The following is a 25,431-nucleotide window of genomic DNA, read 5'->3' as shown; positions in this document are numbered from 1 at the left end:
TAGGAAAACGGGCTCGTTCGCGAATGACACATCACTCATTGTGGCAGCTCAGTGTGTATCCCGAAAAATAGTTCTTATGCCAAGGTAAAATGTTCATAAATTTTACGTTCGTAAACCGAAAAGTTCGTAAGCCAAGGGGTTCGTAAACCGAGGTATTACTGTATTTTTATCATAAACACGCCCCTTGCTCTAAACCTGCGGCGTCACACGTGCGCACCACGGCGCTGACGTGTGTATGCCTTTGAAGTGCACGTTTCAACCCTTTGATGTCTTTGATGTCTTTCAAGTCAGCCTGACTCATTCCCACGCAAGCCAAGGGTATTGGATTGGATTGGATTTGGCTTTATTAGTCTCACAGTGGAGAAATTTACATTTCACAGCAGCCAAGTGATGAAAGGAATGAAAGTAGAACAAAGAAATACATGAGCTGCTGGAAAGGCAGCCACTCTCGCGGCGCCGTCTTGAAGTATATACAGTAAAGTCTCGTTATATCGATATCGGATATATCGATAGTCCCGGTTATATCGATACTATTTCTATGCACGCACGGAGAAAATTACATGCAAACAGGGTCGGATATATCGATAGTCCCGGTTATATCGATATTTTTTCGGACTCCCTTGAATATCGATATAACGAGACTTTACTGTAAGTAGGGCGGGACAGAGAGATTGGGGGAATCATGTGGCAGATTCACTCGGACTCCGACACCATCAAACTCTTTATTGGCGAGCCAGCCAGTAGGATTTTTTTTCTTTATCTCCTCCTCAGCCCAATCCACTCTCCTCATAGAAAGAAAGAGACCAGATTTCCGCCGTCTCCCTCAACCACCCCCCCGGCACGATGACATGGAGCGCTGGGTCCAAGTGGTTGACTCCCAATTCATCAACTGTGGCATCACCCAGGACACCACCAAATTCCACGATTTGGTCGCTGCCCTCAGTCCGGAGTTGGCTGGTCATGTGCGCCGAGTCATCTTCGACCCTCCAGCCAAGAATCCTTACGCAGCCCTGAAACAGGAAATCCTGAGGCAGACCACCCTCATGGAACCACAGAGGTACACAGCCTTGAGGCATGACGTCGAGCTGGGTGACAGCCGGCCCTCCCAGTGCCTGCAACGCCTCGAGACGGTGGCAGGCAACAGCATCAAGGACTAGGGTTTCCTGAGGCACATCTTCATGGAGAAGCTGCCCCCGATGGTCCAAGCAGTCCTGGCGACCACACCACCCGACTCCACCTTGCATGAATTGGCCACCGAAGCCGACAAAGTTGCGGAGGCGTACATGTGACAGGTTGTAAAGTATCTTATTTCGTATTTTGGTTATATTCGCATAGTTATATTGGTTTACAAATGATATATATATATATATATATATATATATATATATATATATATATATATATATATATATATATATATATATATATATCGAAAATGTTTATTCAAACAAGGAACGCTTGCTTCGGTTAGTGTTTCGTGTTGGACCGATTTAGATCGTTGGACAGGAAATTGTTGTGCGCATACGTTTGCATTACATCTGCGCATTCGAAGTAAACCACTGTTGGGCCAAGACGTATCGCACTGCTTCTCTTGTGGTTTTTTTCTGGATCCCACAACACCGTATCTCCCTTACCATAGTGGAGAGTGCAACATTTTGGAGGCACCGCTGGGATATTTGCATTCGAGTGTTGTCTACTCGCCGTGGGTAGAAGCTCGCGCCGAATATCCCCAATCAACCCAGTCGGAGTGGTGTTGCCGTTTACTGTTTTTTTTATACATGTGCTCTGGTTGCATCTCTGTGCGTACATTCACCGTTAGAGGGCACTGGAAGACTATGAAGTGAATCCGGCCAGTTGAACTGCGTGTACCCTCTCGAAAATGGAGTTAGAGGAATTACAGTTGGACATCAAAGGCAAGTTATTTGGACTGAATTTTCAACAGTTGTCAGACTTATGTGCTGAAATCTGGACTGAAAAGAGAGCAACTTACAGGAAAGACTCGAGGCCAACTAATTAATATTGTAGACAACTACATTGAAAGAGCTGAATTAGAGCTAGAAGATGGAGGAATGTCAGATGTGCTACGTGTAAAGGACTTGATTGAAAGTATAAAAGATTTTGAACTAGGAATAGCCAAACCAAGTGAAAAAGGTGAAGATGCAGTGCGAAAGAGAAGCATAGTGCCCCCAGACACTGCCCCCTGGCGCAAAGATTCCAAGATATCTGGAAAAATAGGTGAGCTCGGACAAAAAGATAAACTCACATTTCCTAATTTGGTCAGACAGATAGAAAGTGGGCTCAGTAAAGTATACCAGGGGGATGAGATCATCAATGCAGTGATTCGTGCCATAACACCAGGTCTGCAGTTGAGAAGCTACCTCGAAGTGAAAGAAAACCTCACCCTACCTTCTTTACGAAGGATTCTCCGATCTCACTATCAGGAGAGAGGAGCCACTGAATTGTACAAGCAACTCTCATCGAAAGTGCATACTAATAAAGAGTCCCCGCAGAACTTTCTACTCCGTGCAATGGATCTCCGTCAAAGGATTCTTTTTGCATCTCAAGAGGCCGAGTCAGGTTTGAAGTATGACCCTACATTGGTCCAGAGTTTATTCCTGCACACAGTTCTGACAGGGTTACAGAGTGACAATGTAAAGAGTGACATGCAACCTTTCCTCCTGCTAACCACCACATCAGATGAGGTACTGCAAGAAAAATTAAACATAGCATGTGCAAATGAAAAGGAGTGACAGGCAAAAAAGAAAAATGCTGCTGCACGGGTGACAACGGTGAACACTGTCCAGTTGGATGACACACCAGCCCCGATTGGGAAGAAGACAGTCTTAAAGCAGAATACTGTTACTGTGCCGAATGAACTCCTTTCAGAGATCAAAGAGATGAGGTCAGAGATGATGCTGTTAAAAGAGCTGCGTGCAGAAGTGTCCCAGATCAAAGAGACTATTCAGAAACCAACAGCCACTTCTCAGCCCACCAGCGAAGGACCTGAACGCCTGCCTGACCACTACCCTGAACAGGTCGTCTTCACTCCACCTTCACCATATCAGGTAGATCCACCAGCCAGGCAGTACTACACCCAGCACTCCATCAGCTCTTCAGCAGTACCACCCAGCACCAGGTCCCAGGCCGATGAGGGGGGCAGCACAGTTCGAGCAGCGGTTCGCCCGTCAGCAGTACTACATGCCCCGTCTCCCTCAGCCCAGGTGTTATTCTTGTATTCAGACAGGTGAAGAATATTGTCAGCACTGTTTTAAATGGGGAAGTAGTGAACATTTCAGAGCAGGCTGCAAAGCACAGAACTCAGCCAGGAACCATGCTTTAAACTACAAAGGGTTACCCCAGTGGGACATGGTGCGAGCACAGAGACAGATAGGTCCCAGTGTTACAGTGGTGCTATGAAAATGGAATGTAAGCCCCACACATGTGGCCCCGTTCAGAAGAGACATAAGCAGTCATTTGTCGAGCGTACAAATAAGAAACAGTGTGGCAAATTACCTTCGGTCAGGGAGTTAGTGAAGGAAATGTCTTATTCTGTGCTTTTTGGGTAACAAAAGGGTTGAAGCACTCTGGGACTTGGGGTCCCAGGTGTGTTCTGTAGATGAGTTATGGAAACAAACGAACTTACCTGACGTGTCATTGAAAAATGTGAATGAGCTTATTGACCCTGATAATACTCTCAATATTGTGCCAGATAATGGAACGGATATGCCTTATGTAGGATGGCTTGAGATACCATTCAAACTTGGTGCTAATGATCCAGGGCTACTTGTACCAGTTTTAGTACTAAAAGGTGACCAGCAACAGTGTCCTATCATAGGGTTTAATGTCATTGAGCGTCTTGTGTTAGATAGCCTCTCTAATGAGACACAAACAGGGGATACAGAAAAGCTCTTGAAATCGGTTAGACTAGCTTTTCCCCACCTTAAGCGCAATAAAGCTGCCACTTTCATAAAAGCAGTTAGTGTGGGACAAGCGCATGAGTAACGTGTAAAAACAACAAATGAGAGATTCACTATAGCTAGGCATAGCTCACTTCTTATTCCATGCAAAGTACAGGCTAAGCCCTTTAAGGAAGATGTTACATTGGTTTTTGAGCCAAGTGAAAACCCACAGTGGCCAGATGGCCTCGAGCTTTGTGACTCGTTAGTCTCAGTAAAGTCAGGTTCTATCCCTAGGATAGTTGTTAGTGTCCAGAACCCTACTAACCATGACATTAGGTTTCCAGTGAAGACTATTATTGGTACAGTGCAGTCAGTAGGGTCTGTCTACCCAGCTAACATATTTAAAAGAGACCTTCCTTCAGCGGTTGTCAATAAGGTCCATGTCCAGGTTACCACCATCCCTCTCAGTGAGCAGTGGGACCCCCCAATTGACCTTTCTCATCTGGACGAAGATAAAAGAAAGACCGTTCAGCAGATGTTGAGAGAGGAATCGGCATCATTTTCAAAATCGGACGACGATATAGGGTGTGTGGAATACCTACAAATGGACATTTTGTTAAAAGACACTGAGCCCGTTTCAAAGACATGTACATCTGTCTGTCGCAAAGCCACTGTACAGAGAGGTGAAAAACTATTTACACGACTTGATAGCGCAGGGGTGGGTGGAAAAGTCCACTTCTTCCTACTCATCCCCTGTCGTCTGTGTCAGGAAAAAAATATGGTACACTGCGCTTATGTATTGACTATAGAGAGCTGAATCGGAAAACACACCCTGACCGGCACCCCATCCCACGGGTACAGGACGTGGTGGACAGCCTTGGGGGTAACACCATCTTCTCGCTGCTGGATCAAGGCAAAGCATACCACCAGGGGTTCATGTCCAAAGGGAGCCGACACCTGACCGCCTTCGTGACCCCTTGGGGCCTTTATGAATGGATTCGAATCCCTTTTGGACTCATGAATGCACCAGCAGCGTTCCAGCGGTGTATGGAAAAATGTCTGGAGGGGTTACGGGACGAAATATATGTCCCCTATCTTGATGACATTCTTGTTTTCAGCGGGACATTTGACAACCACGTTGAGGACGTCAGGCGAGTGTTGCGACGTCTCAGAGAAAATGGAATAAAACTCAAATCCCGAAAGTGTGACCTCTTCAAGCCGGAAGTGAGGTACCTCGGCAGGATTGTATCTGCTGAGGGGAGCAGAATGGACCCGGGAGATACAGCAGCAGTACGTGCCCTGAAAAACAAGCAGCCAGGCACTGTCTGTGAGCTTCGGGCCATTTTGGGACTATTAAGCTATTATAGGCAATATATCAAAGATTTCTCTTGTATTGCTAATCCCTTGTATGATTTGCTTAAAGCCTCTCTGAATGTTCAAACTCAGCAGCACCAAAGAAAAAAATGGAAAGTGAGACATAACAGTGTGTCTTCCAACACACGTATTGAGTGGAGTGATGAGCATCAGTCAGTGTTAGAGCAGCTAATAGACTGTTTAGTTCAACCACCAGTTTTAGGTTTTCCTGACTTCGCGCATCCTTTCATTTTGCATACAGATGCCTCTAACTGGGGTTTAGGTGCTGTGTTGTACCAAAGACAAAATGGCAAACTTCGCGTGATAGCCTATGGCTCTCGGACTTTAACTGGAGCTGAGATGAATTATAACTTACACTCGGGCAAGTTGGAATTTTTGGCGCTTAAGTGGGCGATCACAGACAAGTTTTGTGATTATTTGTACTAGGCACCATTCTTCACTTATGTACTGTCGACTGCTAAGTTAAATGCAACTGGGTGCAGGTGGGTCGCAGAACTTTCTGATTTTAATTTTACTGTTAAATATCGTCCTGGTAAGGAAAATGTTGATGCAGACAGTTTATCTAGGATGCCCCTTGATATGGTAACAGATATGGAAGGATGTACAAAAGAAATGTCATATGATGCTGTGAGTGCTGCCGTACAAGCAGTTGACCAACAGAACGAGTCTAGTGCAGCTTGGTCTATGGGAATCTCAGCTACGTGTGCCTAGGTGTCACTAAACAAACCGATAGCCCCATTGACTCTGTCCAACAGTCAATGGGGCTATCAAGCTAGATCAAGAGACTGACCCCATTATAGGACATATTATTAGATACAAACTGGCAGAGACGAAACCTCTAGGTACTGAACTAAGAAAGCATTGACCTCAAGTTGTTTGTCTTGTGAGGGAATGGGACAAGCTACAAGCCATGTGATCATTTGCCATTAGAGACTTCACTACAGCCCCAGTCCAAGAAAAAGTCCACTCGGCAACGACCAAACAAGATGCCAGAGATGGATCCAGAAGACGATGATGAGGAGGATGAGTATTATCCAGTGTTGCATTGCCAGAGCACCCGGCCAGACTCACCAGAACTGCGGGACGTGAGCTTCGTCGAGACAACCCACCATGATGACAATCAACTGGGGAATGAACTGCCGGGGACAGAGCCGGAAGCTGCGGAAGTTTACCAACCTCAGGAGGGCAACATTGGTCCGGAAAATGATCCACCTGTGACGGTGTGTCCCCCGTTTCCCCAGCCACCCCCCAGTAATTCTGATATTGGGGGAAATCAACGACCACGACGAGAACACAGGAGACCCAAGGTATTCACGTATGATAGCCTTGGTTCGCCATCTTGTTACAATGTAGGGACAGTACCATGTTATGGTGAACAGACAATGCCTTGGATGTGTGGTGCACACCCCTATTATGCCACAGAGTACTACAGAGATGGTTAATCGACACTTCTGTTTGATAGCACAGTGAGATGGAAACAAGAAGACCCCGATGAGCCCTGATGTGTATAATTAAAACGGAATGTACGAAAAGAGTTCCAGTCTGTGAACTGTTGATTGTTATAATGTAAACAGAATGTATGAAGAGTTCCAGTCTGTAAACTGTTCATTATTATAGTTCATATTTGGATGCAGTTCATAATACCGTGCGTAATTGTTTTGGAGATGTCATCCAGCGCATTTATGTATTTACTAGTACACATGTTCGGGACAACATCTATTTTGAGGGGGAGTATGTGACAGGTTGTAAAGTATCTTATTTCGTATTTTGGTTACATTTGCTTAGTTATATTGGTTTACAAATGATATATATCGAAAATGTTTATTTAAACAAGGAACGCCTGCTTCGGTTAGTGTTTCGTGTCGGACCGATATAGATCGTTGGACAGGAAATTGTTGTGCGCATACGTTTGCATTACATCTGGGCATTCGAAGTAAACCACTGTTGAGTCAAGACGTATCACACTGCTTGTCTTGTGTTTTTTCTGGATCCCACAACACCGTATCTCCCTTACAAATAGTGGAGAGTGCATCATACACTGACAAAGTTGCGGAGGCGGACGCCTTCGACGCCAGGGCCCTCGACTGATGCTCTCCAACTGCTCGTCAACGAGATGCATGCATTGCGAACCGAAATCCGGGAAAGCAGCCGCAGTCAGGAACGCCGCCGTAATCACGGCCGTGGCCCCATTCGAGGGCGCAGTCCAAGCCGCAACCAGAACCCATCAAGCGCGGACCACGACCTGTGCTGGTACCACCAATATTGGGACGACGGGGTCAAACGATGCCAAGAAGTTGGGAAACGGCACAGCCAGGGAGTGAGTACGGCTTCCCACTCGCCTGGCGACTCCACAACCATCCGTATCATTTATGTCCACGATCGGACATCGGGAATACTTGGCCGCTGATGTCTGTGTTCTTCCTCAGTCCCCTGCAGAGCGCGATGGCAGCGCGATCAAATTAATTGTCGCAGATGACCGGCCTGTCCGTGCCCGGCAGCACAACCAACCCCGCGCTCCTTCGTCCTCACGCTCCCTCATTGATTCCCAGACTTGACGGATCCCATCTGAACGACTCCGCGGTGAGAAGCTCCAGTGCTGCAGAGATGCCTGTCCGACTCACAGTTCTTTGCCCTCACATACTGTGGCCGGTTTGTGAGGTAATCTGTAATCCAAAATGTGAGGTGGTGGTCCACTCTGGCATGCCGCAGCTTGTAGATTGGTCTGGATGGTGTTGAAGGCAATGGAGAAATCGAAGACTGTAATCTTCACCGTGCTCCCAGGATTCTCCAGGTTCAGCAGCGACGAGTCGAGGAGGTAGATGACGGTGTCCTCCACACCGATGCTGGGCTGGTAGGCAAACTGTAGCGGGTCCAGTGATGAGCTCGCCAGCCGTCGCAGGTGGGCGAGGACGAGTCTCTCCAGCGTCTTTATCAGGTGAGATTTCAGCGCCACTGGTCTGTAGCTGTTGAGCTCCCTCGGGTGGACGATCTTGGATTTAATTGGATTGGATGTACCTTTATTTGTCTCGCAGTGTAGAAATTTACATTTCACAGCAGCAAAGTGATGAAAGGAAGAGGAAAGGGGACCAGGCATGATGTTTTCCACAGCTGTGGAACTCTTCCCAGCTTTAGGCTCAGGTTGAACATGTGCTGGACAATGACACACAGCTGGTCGGTGCAGGTCTTGAGGAGTCTGGAAGTGATGTTGTCCAGACCTGCTGCCTTCCTCACTTTCATAATCTTCAGTTGGTTCCTCACTTGCGTGCTTGTGACAGATAGGTAGGAACCAGGAGGCAGAGTGGCGCTGAGGGTGTTGCAACGGTTGAGAGGGCGGTTGAGAGAGAGCAGTTGTTCGTTGCGGGAAGCTGGTCGTGAGAGGGGGCAGGGAGGAGAAGTCAACAGTGAGAGTGGGTGCAGGTACAGCTACAGGTGAAGTTGACGGTGGGGTGGGGGCGACAGACGTCTTGTCAAACCGATTGAAAAAGCAGTTTAGTCCATCTGCCCAGTCCTTGACTTTCTCGTTCGATGTCGCTGGGCTTTTATGGCCTGAGCTGTTTTTCAGGCCCTTCCAGGCACCAGCGACATTCCTGGCTTGCAGCTGCTCCTCCATCTTTATCCTGTAGGCCTTTTTCCCCTCTCTGACATTCTCCTCAGTTGGATCTGCATGGCCTTCAGTTCATCTCTGTTCCCAGACACAAAAGCCCTTTTCTTTTCCTTCAGGCGGGCCTTTATGTTGGGATTAATCCATGGTTTGTTGTTGGAAAAACACAGCACAGTCATGGTGGGTATAGTGTTTCTTTCACCAAAGTTTATGTAGTCCGTGATGGTGTTGGTGAGTGAATCTCACTATGGCGTGTCTCACCTGGTTGAATCAAATCAGTCCCGCAGGGCCTCTAACATGGGCCTACACCTCCCCTTGCTGTTTAAAGTGAAAACAACATGTAAAAATGATAGAATAACGTGTTAATAATTTCCAAACAAATCGCTACAGAGTACTCGATAACTCGCAGCCCAGCCAAACTATAAAAATACTGCCATTTATAGTCCGAGAACAAAGGTAATAGTCGATGCATATAATACAGAAAATTGCATAAATAGTTCAAACCATCACAAGACTCCACAACTTGATGCATTGTGAAATGTTTTCATGATTGTTTTAAATATTTTAAACAAATAAAAACAGTCCTTAGAAAGTATCTGATGTTGTTCCAGAGAACTCGGGCTGTCTCAAACCCACATGATTAGGCAATCAATCTCCAGTGCCCTTCGATACATGATACCCTACAAGACTTGCCAACAGTGAGTTACAAAGACAGGCTAGTACAATTACCAGTGCGATACAACCATGATTTTTCCACCCCTATTCTTCCTCCTTCTAAACAACGCAGACGAAGAGAGCATTTAGCTGCCAACCAATAGAGGTCAGAAAAAGGAGTGGGGTAAAGTGACATGGCTATCTGAGACTCCACCAGCCTCCTACAGAGGCTGTGATAGTTCGCTTTGCGGACTTGGTAAGTATTCACTATGATATTTTTTATGTTGGGATTTGTTCGTGTGTTACTAACTGACAGGTCTCATGAAAACTAGTTCAATGACACGCTGACCCTTTCAACACATTGTGCATGATTTTAATACATATTGCTTGAGTAATATTTGGGATGTAATGCGACCTCTTTCATCTGTTTCTCTCGTCGACTTTTGAAATAGAAAATAGCTGGTACATTAATATGACAATATTTTGAAATAGAAGAATGAGTGATCTTCTGCATTGTGGTATGAGAGCTGTCACAAGAGGTGAATCAAGTCACTTGACAGACTTCTCAATGTATAATTGCAGTGTCTGAAATAACATCTGTCCGGACAGCCGGGGTGTGGAACTCTTACGTCGGGCGTACAACGTACAGAACGTCTCCATCCAGGTGGTCGACAACTTTTTCAAGAAAAAAAAAGAATGATTTTTTTTCAAATCAAACGTTTGCTTTATTCCGATTTCGAAATCTTCGTTCAGTTTGGAAATTTCGGAATTTCGGTTCGTTTGGCAATTTGCATACTCAGCAGTATATCAGAAGCCTGCATCGAGTAACTTTGTGCTTGTTTTGTGCAACTTTTTAGAGTTGTCTGCCTTGGTGTCCGGTAACTTGTCATGAGTTTCAGACACTGCTAATTGATACTAATTGAATGTATAAATAAATAACGATTTTTTTTTCATTTGTGTGTTTTATTTACTTCTAATTTATACTATATACTATAGTGTAATGCTCACATTTTAACATGCACCACAGAATAGCAAGTACGGAAATCTCCCCATTTATGATTTCTGAAGCTTAACATATGTGCATTGTGTGAGTGGCTGAAAAAATGACTGTAAAGCATTTTGAATGCCAGACAATAAAAAAACAGTATGTATTTGTAATATTTAATAACAATGTACATTTCTTGCCTATCTTCTCCCACAAAACATATACAACTATGTGAACGCACAGCCTTTCGTACATTCATCAGTGTGAGGAAAAATGTCATGTTGCCGGCTTCCAGGTGCTGTGAAAATGTCAGCAATGCATTGGGAAGCCAGACGACGCCAGAGTGCCCTGGATCGAAGGCTGGTCAGAGACAAGCAGCAGGTACTCAGGGATGCATCTGGAAAATTTAAAAAGGGGGCCAGTTGGCCCCCTCGTGTCTGAAAAGGGGGCCAAAGTACAAAATTGATGGACCCGCTTTAGCTAGATTGCTGAAGTACACAAAACTGATTGAAATAAACCAATTATTGGAGCATATTTCTAAATTACAAAAAAACATTGACTAAATTCTATTTTTCTAATATATAAACAATTGTAATTCAAGTCTAATAATATATTCATACATAAAATAAACAAACCTTTTCTATTTTCTTTAGTTACGACAGAATCAATCCCAGGCTATTTTGATATTCTACAGTATTACAGAAAAGACAGACAACAGACTTAGGGTCTACTTTAACAAATTTCTTTGCTTTCAAGATTTCCAACATGCTGCAACAGCTCTAAAATCACTCCCATTAGCCACTAAATTCAAATCATTAACAGCAGTTTGCTTAAACGAATTGTCACTACCCTCCGTTGTGTCTTAAAAATAGATACAGCGATACCTTGGCTTATGAACTTAATTGGTTCCTAGACAGTGTGTAAGGAAAAAAAAATGTGTATCCCAAACATTAATTTCCCATAGGAAACCATTAAAATGAGAATAATTGGTTCCCAGGTCCCCATAAAACATAATTTCTTCTATTACTTCTACGCCTAAAAAACTACACAAAATATACCTTATTTTATGTATAATAAATGTGCTATGTTATTGTAATTAAAAAAATAAACTATACTGTATAAAGTCATTTTATTTACCTTTGTCGTTGATGGCTAGATGGAATGGAGTGGCCAGTTTCATCAGCATTAATCACTTGATGAGGAACGTAGCATGAAGAATGACACTATGAATCCCTGTACGACGCTTAAAGTTCTCAAACCATCCGTGGCTAGCCTTAAAATCATCAATGGATGACGAACTTCCAGGTTGCCTCTTGACGATATCCGAGTGAAGTTGCCGTGCTTTCTCTGCGATAATTCTGCCTAGTTTCTCATCAATTGTGTGCTGTTTAGTTGGGTTGATAGCTTTTTGCATCAAATGTACAAATGGCCTGTGCGGGTTATTTGTGGAGCCTGATTGATGGGATATTTTAACCTTGCAGTCTACACTCAGCCTTTGAACTATCAATAAAGTTGAGTCAAAATTTCACTGTTTTCTCTCCATTTTCTCACTCTCTCTCTGTCGTATGCCTATCTATTTATTATTTGCAGCTCTGTGTTTCTGTAACCCCCCCCCCCTCACTGATGCATTCTTGACCAATCACGTGCAGCTTTAACCAAAGACTGGGGGCGGGGAATAGATGACACAACAAGTCGGCTGCCATGTGCTTGTTCGGAGAACAGGCTCGTTCGCAAACGATACATCAGTCATTGTTAGGAGAACAGGCTCGTTCGTGAACGATACATCGCTCATTGTGGCGCTCCGTGTGTATCCTGAAAAATAGTTCGTATGCCAACATTAAATTCTCGCGAATATAACGTTCGTAAGCCGAAAAGTTCGTTAGCCAAGGCATTCGTAAGCCAAGGTATCACTGTCCCATGTTGCACTGTATAGTCAGAAAACAAACTTATTTACTAAAGAATGCTTTTCATGGTTTATGTTTGTGTCGCGCTCCACATAGGCTGAACAGATCACAGCAAGTGGGGTTCTCTGCTTTCAGGGTACTCTGACAGGTGACTTCACTCAATGCAGTGTCTTAACTACAGCGACTTTAAACATGCCTATTGTAAATTAGGAAACTAAAGAGAATTTCGTACAAATGGAGAGAGCTGCGTGGTACATACTGTACAGTATTTGTACAACACTTTGTGAATCACTGTTTTAAGACAATGGGGAAAACATTATTAATAATTAATCATATTTTTAATTAATAATTAAATCATCTTACAGTCTTGAACCGTATCCATTAAGAGTCTCAGGACCACCAAGGCGGTGTCACTCACACGTCAATTGTAATTGAGTTTCCTGTTGGTGAGGCAACACTGGTTGGTATAGTTTATTATTTAAGAAGAGTGGAGCTGAACTGAGACATTTGACACTCCAGCACATGAGGTCAACCTTATTTCTAATGTGTACAGTAGATAGAATACATGTCTCCTGTTGGTCTTGCTAATAGACATGTGAGTGAGGAATTTTTGTCATGGGTTTATCAGGTATTTTGCCTCATACAATGTTACCCATCATAAATTTGAAGGTTTCGTTGATCAAAATTCAACCAACATCTAATGGCCTAAACAACAATGTGCTTTTCTCTATAGCTGCTGAAAAAAAGTGAGAATACCTGTGATAAAACAGAATCACAGGAGCAAACAGGTACTGGCCGTGTGATTCTCAGAAAAAAAAATCCAACACCTTTAAAAGTCACTCTGTTTATCATTTTCAGCTGAATACCAGTGTCCAAATTGTAAAAGTTTGCTGAAAGCACCTATTCATCACAGCGGCAAAATCCCCAACAGATACTCAGTGGGTATTACAGTCTGTTCCAAATAGTCATCTGTATGATTCCATCTTACAGTAAATCATGTACTCATCTTACAGTCTTTGCAGTACACACAGCAGTGGTGAGACAGATGTGAAACTCTTACCTACCTGAAGATAACCTTGCTTCAACACTATTCAAGTCAGTGATAACTGAAGTCGGGACTGTACGTCTGCCATGCAAAATAAACTTGTATTATGAATTGAAGTTGTCCTTTTTAAATAGACACCAAATACAATTAGATTTGCTGTCTTAATTATTTTTTGAATGACCAGAGAATGTTAAAGTAGAGCATGGGCCTCTACAAAGGACAAATTGGTGGTGCACCATATTTGTCCATTTACCTCTTAATGACAATGCCACTTCCTGGTGTGTACAAATAGACATCCATGGTCCAATTAATGTTTTAGTGACCCAAAACAACTATACATGTAACTGTAATAATATGAGCAGATCGTACTTGCTTGTTCGACTAGCGATGCCTGGCTATAGACGCAATGGAGTATGTGCTGCTGTGAGTCAGTCATTCGAGAGTCTACGAGAGGCTCACATGTCAATTGCCTCCTCCATTCGACCAAGTCGGCAGTCCTAATAAAGAACCTCAACTCGAGCCATAAGTTTTATATTTACCGAACCTGCTTGCATAAAGCAACACATTAATCAGATCCTCATTAAAAAAATGAATGTAGTTTTTGTAACTGGCGCCAATATTGTCATTGGTTGGCACAACAACAAATATATAATTTATTTGGTCTTGTTGTTTTCTTAGTGTTTAACGTTTCTATGTGAACCTTCATATGTGTTTTTCTTGAAATCGTCTTCAATACTTTATTTATAATATTTTGTCATGATCACTTCCTGTTCCGTGTTTCAATGTGTGAGAGAAATTGATAGAGAGAGACAGAACGAGACAAATTGTGAGAGAAATCGCCAGAGAAAGGGAATGATGAAGTCTACATCATTAAAGTTTGTCTACTTGTGGTATACACAGTGCACACGGTACGTTATTAATCTGCTTATTTATTGTATGTCTTGTCGAACATATTGTAGCGATGTTGATTGTTGTTTTAAATGTCTTTTAGTTTTCACGGTGTTCCTCAATAAACATTTTAGACATCAGTACAAGGCCATCCATGACCGGGGTCAATACAGTTTTGTTTTTTTTTTTTTTTTTTAATCAAACTTGGAAGTTCTATCTGCTTTGTACACTGTTTTACTATAGTATTTCAAAATTATTCACAAAAATGGGTCGAAGAAAATTACCTTGCCACCCCCTGTCAAAAATAAATACATAAAGAGTTGGGGTGTCTTTTGCACGGTTATGTATGTGACGGGTGTCACAACAGTGACTGTCTTCATCTCCACGCTGCTGCCGTATTAATGAAGACGAGACGCGTGGATGTGTCTTTTTATTTCTTTTATTTCTGCAACACAGTATGGCAGAAGGGATGGGTGAAGTCGCATGGGTTTCGTCTTGTGATTAACCTGAATCTCCTCGAGATTGTTCTCAAATGCAAAACATTGTAGATAACAAAACAGAATTAACAACGTGTGATCGTATAGTGGTTATTTACAGAAAAAGAGAATACAACACAAGTTCACTGTTATTTACAAGATGTCCCTGAACGCATCATGGGCGGAGACTCGGCAGAACACGCGGTGCGCTTGTAATGGCTGGCGCACAGTTCAACCCGCCACGGACACTCACGGGCAAATGAAACACGACACAAGAAACTAAATATTGTTCAATAAAAACGAAATGAAACAATTATTACCTGCAACACAGTATGGCAGAAGGGATGGGTGAAGTCGCATGGGTTTCGTCTTGTGATTAACTGGGCAATAGAAAAGCACATGTGCTCCAAAGTTCCACTCAACAAAACGTGAAGTAAATAATGACACAAAAAGTAATCTGGACTCGAAATGACTAAGGGAACTAATTAGATAACACTAGACAGTACAAAAGGGGAAACAAAATAAGATATTGTCATGAAAATGCGCGTTAATCAAGACCACAGTTCTCCGCTAACGACTGCATCAGTGTGGAATGGCCTGAAAGCAATAACAAATTATCGTTTACCTTCCCCCCAAGCAGTGTACAACAATGGTATGGCTGATGAGTTAAATACATACTTTTGCCGATTTGAAAAGGACACCACCATTTCCCCGGTCTGCCCACCATTACCAGAAACTACCGTATCTCCGCCCTCTGCTCTACAGATCCACGAACTGGACGTTAGACGGCTCTTCAAGCAGCAAAAGATCAAGAAAGCTGCAGGACCTGACAGAGTGTCCCCCTCCTGCCTGAGAGTCTGCTCCGATCTTCACACAAATCTTCAACAGATCCCTGGAGCAGTGTGAAGTCCCATCCTGCTTCAAACAGTCTACTATCGTCCCAGTTCCAAAGAAACCAGCACCCTCGGGATTGAACGACTATAGACCTGTCGCTCTGACGTCTGTGGTCATGAAGTCCTTTGAACGCCTCGTGCTGAACCACCTAAAGAACATCACCGTACCTCTGCTAGATCCTCTTCAGTTTGCCTACCGGGCAAACAGGTCTGTGGAGGATGCAGTCAACATCGGACTGCACCACATCCTCGACCACCTTGACAACACAGGAACCTACGCAAGGATCCTGTTTGTGGACGACAGCTCTGCGTTCAATACCATCATCCCAGAACTCCTCATCCCCAAACTTCTCCAGCTTGGTGTGTCCCGCACGATCTGCCAGTGGACCCTCAGCTTCCTGACAGGACGGACACAACAGGTCAGACTGGGAAATATATCATCGACAACACGAACCACGAGCACTGGAGCCCCGCAGGGATGCGTCCTCTCTCCATTGCTCTTCTCTCTCTACACGAACGACTGCACCTCAACGCACCCAGCTGTCAAATTCATAAAGTTCGCAGACGACACCACGGTCATCGGTCTCATCAAAGACGGCGACGAGTCTGCGTACCGACAACAAGTGGAGCAGCTGGAGCTCTGGTGCAGCCGTCACTACCTGGAGCTGAACACGCTCAAGACAGTTGAGATGATGGTGGACTTCAGGAAACATCCATCACCACAGCTACCCCTCACACTATCCAACTGCCTGGTGTCAACCGTTGAGACCTTCAAGTTCCTGGGAATCACAGTCTCCCAGGACATGAAGTGGGAGGTCAACACCAACTCTATCCTGAAAAAGGCCCAACAGAGAATGTACTTCCTGAGGCTGCTAAAGAAGCATGGCCTGCCACAGGAGGTGCTGCAACATTTCTACACGGCTGTCATCGAATCCATTCTGTGTTCTTCCATCACCGTTTGGTTCGGGGCCGCCACAAAAATGGACAAAATCCGACTTCAACGGACAGTTAGGACGGCGGAAAAAATCATTGGCACCGCCCTACCCACTCTCGAGGACTTGCACACTGCAAGAATCCAAACTAGGGCGCGGAAAATCCTACTGGACCCTCTGCACCCTGCCCACCACCTTTTCCAGCTACTCCCCTCAGGCAGGCGCTACCGATCCATGCGCACCAAATCCAGCAGACATTTAAACAGCTTCTTCCCCCAAGCCATTAACTCTTTGAACTCTTTCAACAGTAGCCAAAATGGAACTGTATAGTGCCACTTAGCAGTTTTTTTTGACAATGATACTAGTGCAGCGTGTTCTACCGGAAACAAATTCCTTGTGTGTCCTCCATACTTGGCAATAAAGATGATTCTGATTCTGATTCTGACCAACAGAAAATTGCGACTCACCCTGAATCTCCTCGAGATTGTTCTGGAAACTATGGGCGGGACATAGTGCCACACTGTGCGCCGTTGCGTCACTTCCTTCATAATTTAATAATCTAAGCGCACAACTCCGTTACATGTATACCAGAAAAGTTAAAGCGGAAATTGAGTTTTAAAAATGTCTTTGCATTAATACGGTATATGCGACTCCACGAGTCCAAACATGGCATTCACATTAAGAATGCGTTACTGGTATAAATTGTACGTATTTACTTGTGTTTCACACTGGCTTGGCCACTTTTAAAGTGCAGTGGTTCTCCTGTCTCGACTTCTTAGACATCAAACACTCATACACTGACTAACTTTATGAGAAATTAACAACAAACTCAAAACACTACTTCTTCTTCATCCTGCTTGAATTCTCTGCATTATTTGATGTGGTTGATCACCACATTCTTTTCCACCAAAATGGAAATCACATTAGCTTAACTTAGCCTAAGTTTTTTTTTTTTTTTTAAACCAGGCCTTATGTTATTTTAGATCTTAACATGAAATATGTCTGTGTAGGCTCTCCGTCGTACAGAAGTGGTCCATCGAGGAAAAAAGTTTCTTCAGCCGTCATCTGAACGTCTTTGAAGGTGTCGGACGTTTCGCTTCTTATCCAAGAGGCTTTGTCAGCGAACTAAAATTAGCTGGTAGCTCAGGCCCTATACATATAAAGCTCGACTGTCCAGCGGTGGCGGCAGACCTCTGCTATGATAGTTCCCTGCTCTCAGGTTGGGGGAGCAAAGGACTATTTCCTGAGGCTACACTAATTACTTCAACTTCAAAAAGTAAAGCGCATTTTCTTGATTAATATTATCTAGATACGTCTGTGTAAGCTCTCAGTCGTACAGGAGTGGCCCATCGATGAAAAGGCCGCCATCTGTACTTCTTTAAAGGTATCAGATGTTTTGCTACTCATTCGAAGAGCTTTGTCAGCGAACTAAAGTTGTGTTGGTAACTTTGGCCCTATATATATATCCCTAATGGACAGGGGTGGCAATGCCAGACCTCTGCTCTTGTAGGAGATTGGAGGAGTAGAAGACCACTCCGTTAAGCCTATCTGATTAGCCCTGTCTATCTGATTACCTCTAATGTTCTATCCCTCCGATTGTGTCATCAGCGCTGGTATCACCTCATTATCATGACTAAGCCCACGCGGTAATGACCTTAGAAGTCTGTTGTAAGCACGGTCTAAATTAAACCTTAATACAATACAGTTTTATGCATTAAATATGCTTTTTTTACTTGCTCTATGTACAGTTCTCTATGAAACATGTTTGCACAGTTACATATTTCAGTCCCCTGTTATGCTTAGAATACTTTGTTTTTATCTTTTCTCTGCTTCCCGAAAAATATCTGAATCACAGCCTCAGTCTGTGATTTAGATATATTTTATAATTATGTCCATTAATTCGTATTAACAAATTCCAAATTGTCTTTCAGCTTCCTTTCATTGCTTTTCCCCTGTTGTGCTGCTTCCAGTTGTGTTTTCATATTTTTTTAACCAATCACTTTTCAGCCATCATTTGTTACAGGTCAGAAATCTACCTGTACGCCTTCACAATCAGTTCTGCGCGCCCTGTCACATCAACGTGTCAATGAAACTGTTGCTTTAAACAATCAGATTTCGAGTTGGAGAAGCAAACGCCTTCCCACTGGCGCAGGGAAACGTTAGTTTTCACAAACTATGATTGGCTAATGATAATAGCATACTGGCCAGAGCCAGCACACTGTACCTAAAGAGAGCATCATAAGCAAATGTATTGTGTTGATTTAATAACGGGTTAGTGAAGCCACAATGGCTTTAAGATGAGAATATTATTTGGTTCCAGTTTTACTGCCATTTTCAAGACAGACAGACTTTTACAAAAAAAAAACGAGGACAATTCCGAAGCCAGTAAGCCTGTCACAACCAGGGAAAGTACGTAGGAACAATCAGTAGAGCTGAAGGGAGTAGTCCTTTGCTCCCCCCAACCTGAGAGCAGGGACCTATCATAGCAGAGTCCGGCACCGTCATGTCTGGACAGTGGGATATATATGTAGGGCCTAAACTACCAGTTAGACTTTAGTTTGCTGACAAAGTTTCTTGGATAAGAAGCGAAACGTCCGACACCTTCAAAGAAGTACAGATGACAGCTGACGAAACCTTTTCATCAATGAACCAGGGAAAGTGTCCGCCATTTTCAGTCCACGAACCACGAAGGGTACCCCAGGCTCACAGACACATTGTAAATTGTATTGTTGTGTGTTTATTTGCCACAAATGGACAAGGGGGTTGGAGTAACATTGGATTTGTAAATTTTACTTAACAACCCAAAGGAGCAATGACACACCAAAGCACTGAGAAAGTCTTGATTGTGGGTGGCTTGTAGTCATTCTTTTGAAACAATTATACCTATTCCAAAATGTTCCATTATGTATACCTGACCAGCAATTCCAGGAGTCGGGCAGGTTAATTTTGAGATTCATGCACAAAATTTCTTAAACTTCAATGAAAAGAAGTTTGTTCCTAGTGGCCCGTGTACATCCAACAATAAACAATCTCAAAAACTCAACAGTCTCACACTTGGGTCTTAAACTGGACAGTGATTGAAAATTTGACGGGCTAATCGATGTCTTTGTTAAACCCAGCTTCTTTTATCTTAGGCAGCTGCCGAAAGTAAAACCTCTCGGTGTGCTGCGGCACAGAGTTTGAAAAACGCTGCCTTATATGATGACAAAATTCTTTTTATAAATAAAATCTCTAGACTTATTTGAGACTTTTATCTATCTATCTATCTATCTATCTATCTATCTATCTATCTATCTATCTATCTATCTATCTATCTATCTATCTATCTATCTATCTATCTATCTATCTATCTATCTATCTATCCATCCATCCATCGCATCTATTTTTAATACTGCTTATCGTCGACAGGGTCACGGTTGCTGAAGCCTGTCCGAGCTGATTTTGGTCAGAAGGCAGATTAGAACCCAAAATAGTCGTCAATCATTTGCAGGCCACACATCGAGATGAAAAACTATTTAGACCCAAATTCACATTACATAGGCATACATGCTATGCCCAACTGGTAATCACAGAATTGATGATAGAAGCCATTTACAGTAAAGTCTCGTTATATCGATATCGGATATATCGATAGTCCCGGTTATATCGATACTATTTCTATGCACGCACGGAGAAAATTACATGCAAACAGGGTCGAATATATCGATAGTCCCGGTTATATCGATATTTTTTCGGACTCCCTTGAATATCGATATAACGAGACTTTACTGTACTTAGAAAAACCTTAACCTTTACTTGCTATAAGCAGTAGTGGAAATGGGCTTTATGTGTTGTGTTTTTGTTGTTGTTGTGCTATTATAAATTTACGATGGTGCCGCGAGAGTGACAGCCTTTACACCAGATTCTGTACTTTTTGTTATTCTATTTTGTTCCTTTCATAAATTTGATACTGTAAATCGGGAATTTATCCACTGTGAGACGAATAACGATTTTCTTATCTTAAATATTTTTTCAAAAGCCAGCAAATTGCGGAACACAAGACCTTCATTGAAATGTGCTTTGATGATGTTCTCCAGAGGATGATACTTTGTATTTCATTTCAATGTTAGGACACAGAATTGAATGGGCTTGTTTCCACTGTCCCTTCTTCACTCAAAAATAAATGAATACAGTGAGAACTTGGCTTACGAACTTAATTGGTTCCCAGACAGAGTGTGTAAGGCGAAAAGTGTGTATCTCAAAAAAAAATCCCCTAGGAAACCATTAAAATGGGAATAATCCGTTCCCGGGTTTCCATAAAATATAGTTTTCAACTAAATAAGCCTTAAAACTACACACAACCTACCTTATTCTATGTATAATAAATGTGCTATTGTATTGTAATGAAAGAAATACACTGCATTGTATCATAAGGTCACTTTATTTACATTTGTGATGGTCATTTATGGCTTGATGGAATGGCGTTGGAGGTCGAAGGACAAAGGGAATTGCTGTTTGGAAAGAGGCGCATTACATGACGAATGTAATTAAAGAAATAAACTGTGGTGTAAAATAAAGTTTTATTTACATTTTTGATGGTCGTTGATGGCTTATGGAAGGAGAGTCACCTTCTATAAGGACTGTTGGTAACTTAACCTCTGGTGCTGTTCGGTCATGTGCCTCCGCCGAAGATCACTCCGCCAGCCGTGGTGGGTGTGTATTATGAAAATAGTGCTTATTATAAGGTTTAATTTTCATAAATTTGACGTTTGTAAGACAAAAAATTTGTAAGTTGAGGTGTTTGTAAGTTGAGGTCTCACTGTATAATAAATGTGCTATTGTATTGTAATGGAAGAAATACACTGCACTTTATAATAAAGTCCCTTTATTTACATTTGTGATGGTCGTTGATGGCTCTTTATTGACACCTGTTGCTTTCTGACTTGGGTAAGATCTTACAAAACTGAGGCATCACATTATCATTCATCATGTTGATGATTCTCATAGCCTTTTCTGGATGGAACTGTTCAAGAAAAGCCTGCACATCAACTCCTGGATGGCCTGCTTCTGCTTGTCCTCTTGAAAGCTAATCAAATCCTCTGTGTTGAGGACCTCATTATGGTCAGCAACAAGCTCCTCGATGTCATCTGCATCCACTTCGAGTCCCGTAGGTGCTGGCAGAGATTTTATTACAACAAAAGAGTCCGCCACGGACGCGGAATAAAACGCGACAAAAGAAGGCGGGCGGGGCGATAGGTCCAGCACATTCGCGATCCCGGAAAGCACCAAACTTACGCCATCGCTGCTAACAATCACCTCGGCAAAGCAAACTCTCGAACTTGCCAGCCCAAGACACAGCGAGGGTCGTAATCATGTCACTAGTGAGGTGACAGCGCCTCATCGAAATGTCCCAGTATTGGTGATGAGGGGATCAACACGGACATCACGCACTTTCGCGATCCCGCAAAGCACCAAACTTACGCGATCGCGGCTAACAATCACCTCCGGCAAAGCAAACTGTTGGACTTGCCAGCACAAGACACAGCGAGGAGCGATGCATCGTAATCATGTCACTGGTGAGGTGATAGTGACTCGTTGAAATGAAATGAAATTGAAGTGTTTTCTTCGGCTGGCGGAGGTCGCGAGCAGCGGCCCCGCCCCAGCTGTCAACTCGCACGTGACAATTTCGGTGTCATTAGTCACGTGAAAGCATCGACTAAATAACGCCTTTGTGTAAAGCTTTTAGGCGAAGGATGGTAGCAATGGTGAACGGTACAGGGCTCTTTATTTGTAGAATGGTCATAGAAAGTTACTTTCAGGGAAGTGACACACAGCGTGTGTGAGAGATGTGACAGGCTGAACTTCACATGACAGCCGCGGTGTGCACGTGACGCCACAAACGCACACCTCGTTCGTGTTTCTCAATGATCTCCATCTCCTCGACGGTGATTATTTGGGGATCATCTTGCATTCATTTCCTAATAGTAAAATTATCTGCAAAAAGCTCCTCGGAGGCGATCGACGTGTGAATTCAGCGAGAGGGGGTGTGGAAAGGTTCGCCGGCTGGAGTTCCGTTCAGTCGTGTGGTTCTGCCAAAGATCCGAAGATCACTCAGCCAGCCGCGGTGTGTGTGTATCGCGAAAAGTAGTGCGTATTTCAAGGCTTAATTTTCATAAATTTGACGTTCGTAAACCGAAAGGTTCATAAGGTAAGGTTCGTAAGCTGAGGTCTCACTGTACATAGGAAAAAATAAATGAGAAAAAACATTCAAGTTTTTCCTGAATAAAGTTGAGAGCAAAAAAAAAGTTTTGAATTTTTAACATGTGTAGAGTATAATGTCCACATTCAATGCAGTTAAAAGTAAGTTCACTCCCATTTTTAACCCCTGTTGCAACTTCATTTTTATTTACAAATTCAACAAACTTACAGTAGTTTGCAATGAACCAGCAAAACAACATCAAAATACAAAGACCTAAATATTACAAGTGAACATTGTGTTTCAGTCCTCATTTAATGAAAAAATGTACAGTACAGGAAGTAAATAATAAATAAAAAAGTAATGTGGGCTGTGTAATTTTGAATTTGACTTAAGACTGGATACTAGGGCTATTTAATTGCAATCTAAACTAGCCTTTACAATTAGCAAAATACGTTTTGCTAATCGTGAAGGCTGTGATTTGATGCTTGTTCGGAAGTGAGAAGTTCCCGAGCAGTTAAGTGCGCTGAATTTTCGTTGCGTTTCGAGTTTTTTGTCTCTTCTTACGTTTGCCACGTCTAGGGACACCAACCTGTCCTCTACTCACTGGTGACAGTCATTCTCTGCTCAAAGGCTTTGAAGATGGAAACTCCCTGCATTGTTGTCAGTTGTCACAGGTTAAGAAGATAAACGCGTGTATGTGGTATAATGTTGTGGCGTCTCATTTTATGAATGAAACCGAAATCAGACAAAATCATATTCCTCACAATTCAATTGATGCGGCGCCTGCATCATTGTGTCATGTTTATAGTTTGAAATGTGCACTTGAACAAAGTTAGCCTTTTTCAGAAGGAACACAGACAGCGTCAGTTGTTGGTGTGAAGTCGCAACGTCAACACCAAAAGCAATGGAAGTAACTTTGTTGTCCATTCATTTGAATTTAAGGATTATTTTGGCCATGGTGTTAGCAAACAAAAGGATGGCTAGGATGGTTTGCAATTGACACAGTGAATACAGAATACCAACATCTAACTTTGTTTGTCATAGCAAAACCTCCAGACAGGGACGCTAACATCACAGTTTGGCTAGCATCACAAACACTGGGACAGTAATAAAAAAGGCAGATTGTGAATATTTAAGTACATCGACGTAACATAAGGTGTGTGGGGTGGTGCGGTTGCCGAGCTCTATCACTAAAATTTTCGTGTGGGTCGTTTAGTGAGACTTGTCAAAAAGTGAAAAGTGATAAGAGTACTTCAGACAATAAAAGTAGTAATATACATGATGTTTTGTGTGTGTCTGTGTGTGCGTGCATGTGTCATTCTGTCACCATCAAATATTTCTGCTGCTTATGAATGTAATCTGAATTTGCCATTGACTCAGTATGTATGTAGTCAATGGCATGAGTTAAAGTACATGATGTTGACTGGTTGACTTTAATGGGACAATGTTGCACTCTCAAAACATGATAATATTATTAATTCATTGATTCATTCATTCTTCCAAACCACTCATTGCTCACTAGGGTTCACTGAGAGTGCTGGAGCCTATCTCAGCTGTCTTCGGGCAGTAGGCGGGGCACACCCTGAACCAGTAGCCAGCCAATTGCAGGACACACAGAAAGAAATGACCATTTGCACCCACACTTGGGTATATTTGGAGTGTTCAATTACCCTGCCGTTCATGATTTTGGAAAATGGGAGGACACCAGGGACAACCCACGAAGGCCCAGGGAGAACATACACACTCCAAACAGGAAGGCCAGAGTATCCATGACCTCTGTACTGTCAAGTCGACGTGCTAACGACTTGACTACCAGGCCGCCTATCACTGAGATAACTTTGAGAAGTTGAGTCCCGTATTTTCCGCACTACAAGGCCTACTTTCAATGAGTGGCCAATTTTAAAACTGTTTTCATATTCTAGGCGCACCGTATATCTTCTTCTTTTACTTTCGGCTTTTCCCTTCAAGGGATCGCCACAGCGAATCAGTGTCCTCCATCTTCAGAGGTTTGATTCGCATGTTTGTTTTGGCCAAGATTTTACGTCGGATGCCCTTCCTGACACGACCCTCTGTATTTATCCGGGCTTGGGACCGGCACAAGAAGAGTTATGTCCCCTTGTGGCTGCAGAAAAAGCAACTCGCTCAGTAAAAGGAATGCTGTCATTAAACAGTTTTAATTTTTACTATGAACATGTGAATTCATGATAAACTCATAAAATTATGATATTATTTGCTATTTTTGCTAGCTTTGGATTATAAAGTGCATAAAATATCAGCTCTAAAAGCAGCTAAAGTTGCGTTATGCATCCTTTAGATGGGGCAATGGTCAAAGTAATACAATACAATCCGGCTTTATTTACATATATGGCACTGTCACAAAGGGTGCAGCACTAACAAAGTTATTTTATCTCTCATCTCATTTTCCATACCGCTTATTCCTCATTGGGGTCGCGGGGGTTGCTGGAGCCGATCTCAGCTGTCTTCGGGCATGAGGCGGGGGACACCCTCAATTGGTTGCCAGCCAATCGCAGGGCACACAAAGACATACAACAGTCACTCACACCTAGGGCCAATTTGGAGTGGTCAATCTACCTGCCATGCA

The 25,431-nt window shown here is 43.0% G+C and overlaps 1 long non-coding RNA gene across 2 annotated transcripts; it reads left to right on the top strand.

The window, feature by feature from the left end:
- Positions 1–9,698: 9,698 nt before the first annotated feature.
- Positions 9,699–15,682, top strand: LOC148885976 (uncharacterized). Of its 2 annotated transcripts, XR_016118054.1 has the most exons (6): positions 9,699–9,784; positions 10,111–10,192; positions 10,809–10,894; positions 13,151–13,205; positions 13,276–13,355; positions 13,431–15,682. It is a non-coding gene; the product is annotated as an uncharacterized LOC148885976 (long non-coding RNA). The 2 variants fall into 2 exon arrangements; XR_016118055.1 differs by lacking the exon at positions 10,111–10,192 and having other exon boundaries at positions 9,718–9,784.
- The last annotated feature ends 9,749 nt before the right edge of the window (positions 15,683–25,431 follow it).

This window comes from Hippocampus bargibanti, linkage group LG17 (assembly GCF_051943395.1).
Source record: "Hippocampus bargibanti isolate YZ-2025 linkage group LG17, ASM5194339v1, whole genome shotgun sequence".
NCBI lineage: Eukaryota > Metazoa > Chordata > Actinopteri > Syngnathiformes > Syngnathidae > Hippocampus > Hippocampus bargibanti.
This window is presented reverse-complemented; position numbering and strand designations above follow the sequence as displayed.